We start from the raw sequence: 2433 nt of genomic DNA on the forward strand, positions 1-2433 counted from the left end.
CCAGGTGCTACCGTCTGCTCGGGCAAGCTGTGGCAGTTGGATCTGGCTGGGGCACGTAGGTGAGTGCTTGGGAATCGGAAGTGGATGGTAGAACAGAGCTAGGGTGCAGTAAGCCAGGTGTGGGGTTGAAGAGGGGAGGGAAGCGCTGAGCAGAGCAAAATGGGGGTGGAGGGGCTTTGGGGCCATGGGGACGTTGTCTCCAGGGCACCTGGGCTGGTTGCCCAGCCCAACTGGTGGCATCAACCTCGGGAGAGCCATTCCCCAGGAGCACAGAACTTGCTTACTCTAAAAAGGCTTCAGGGGGCTGCTGGCTTGGTGCCAGGTATCTTCCAGTCATCCCAAGGGCTGGGCACCATTCCCTCCATTGCATGCAGGAGAAAACGGAAAGCTAGAGAAGAGAGGTTTGCCTGATGTCAAGTAGCCAGTAAGTGGCAGAGCCAGAAATCCAACAGCATGGCTGGATATTGAGGGGCTTTTTTCTCCCAGTTTTCAGTATTATTAATAGAAATAACATTGGTAAGGAATAAATTACATTTTTTTCTTTTGGATTATTCTCAGGAGAGCAATTACAGGGCCAAAGCATTAGAGCATTTTCATAGATCTTGATATATGAAATTTTACCCCCAAAGAGATGCATCAATTTACAAGCCCAATGGCAATGGACCAGTTTTACCTGAAAACGATCCCAGAGCCCCTCCCCACTCAAACACTGCTGAACCCCAGGAGCCGTGACCTGTCCTGCCCACAACCCTCCCTTCTCCCAGGAGTAAGCCCAGTGCAGGGTTCTGTGATACAGCCCATTGTGGTTTTAACTGGGATGGCATTGAACTCATATATCATGAGGGGAACGCGGACCTCTTTATAATGTTGTTTTCCAATCTATGGACATGGTATAGCTCACCACTCACTGAAGACTTTTTATCTAACTGAGTCTTACGATTTCCTCCAAAGAGAAAGCCTGCGTGCAGCAGTGAAGACCCAGCACAACCATAAGTAAATAAATAAAATTTTAAAAAATTAAAAGGTTAGGGGTATACAAATCCATTTTCAATTATGTTAGAAAGAAATGATGGAGGAAAAACTCATTAAATGGGTGCCCTTAGGCTTGTGGGTTGACATAGCTGTAGCTGATTCATCAGACTGTTGAGTTCTCTCTGCTTTTGTGGATGTTTGAAACTGCTCGTAATTTTAAAATATACCTGAACCATTCAATGGTATTTATCAATGAAGGCCTATAGTTATTGAGCACCCGCCCAGGGCCACGCACTGTTTGAGTGTTGCTAGGATCCAGGAGGTCATATTAGCCTCACACCAGGCCTGAGGAGACAGCACCTGTCACAAGTGAGAGAGACCTAAAGGGCTGTGATCGCCCTGGGAGGACAGAGCAGGGGAACAAGTGTGGGGGTGTCAGGTCTAACAGAAACAGGTCCTCATCTTTCAGCAGCAGGCAGTCATTGGATTCTATCTGCTGCTGCTGCTAAGTCGCTTCAGTCGTGTCCGACTCTTTGCAACCCCAAGGACAGCAGCCCACCAGGCTCCTCTGTCCAGGGGATTCTCTAGGCAAGAACACTGGAATGGGTTGCCATTGGACTCTATCTAAAAGTGAAAATATAATTGTCAGTACAAGCCTATCACACATAAAGAGGTGAGAGTCAGAAGAAACAGCCAGCTCATATGTCTGCCTCTAAGGGGAGGACTTGAGGTGGGATGGGGTCAGGAAACTGCCATTTTTTCATCATAAGCCTTGTAGTTCTGTTTGTCCTTAAAAAATGTGTACCTGTTACTAACTTCATTGAAAATAAAACTTAAAAGCAGAAACAAAACAGAGGATCAAAGAGTTGAAATCACTTCCCCAAGGTCACACATGATGCAGAGCTGAGCCAGAGTTCAAACTTGAGATGGTGGTGAGCCCCACGGCCCCCCGGGCCTGCTGCTGAGGATGGGTTTCAGAAGGCCATGTGGTCAGGGCGACCCGACTCATGCTTAAGACTGGTTCTTTTCACTATCAGATGGTGCTGAAGTTTGAGCCTAACAGAGAATGTTAATAAGTCCTTAATGAACTTTTTCACGTGTCTGACCTTGCAGGGAGGGCAGGGGAGGTTCAACGTCCACCAAGCAGCCCCAGCTCATGCTGGCAAATCAGCAGCGTTCTCCCAAAGCAGGCTGGGCTGTTTTGCAAGCACACGGATGGGCTGATCTCCCAGGGCGGCCACAGATGTGTCCGTTAGAGGGCTGGGTTTGAACTCAAGGCTCCGCATCTGGGGTTCCTCAGGGCAGTGATGGGGTCAGAGCTGAGCCACTGGAGTCCGGGGAAGTAAGGCCTGTTCTTGATCACATGACGGGGGGTGGGGCTGTGGACCCCGGAGGCGGCGGCGAGGGCCAAATTTCCCCCGGGCCTTGATCTGGGAGTTGGCCCGGGTGCGCGGAGCTGGG

The 2433-nt window shown here is 49.7% G+C and overlaps 1 protein-coding gene across 1 annotated transcript in view; it reads left to right on the forward strand.

The window, feature by feature from the left end:
* The first annotated feature begins 2198 nt into the window (after positions 1-2198).
* Positions 2199-2433, forward strand: part of DEGS2 (delta(4)-desaturase, sphingolipid 2) — a 50196-nt gene continuing 49961 nt past the window's right edge. The window contains exon 1 of the mRNA XM_010851366.1: positions 2199-2314. The gene's annotated coding sequence lies outside the window, so the exon portion shown is untranslated. The remainder of the gene's footprint in view (positions 2315-2433) is intronic.

The sequence above is a fragment of the Bison bison genome, unplaced genomic scaffold (assembly GCF_000754665.1).
Source record: "Bison bison bison isolate TAMUID 2011002044 unplaced genomic scaffold, Bison_UMD1.0 scf7180017864302, whole genome shotgun sequence".
Lineage (NCBI taxonomy): Eukaryota > Metazoa > Chordata > Mammalia > Artiodactyla > Bovidae > Bison > Bison bison.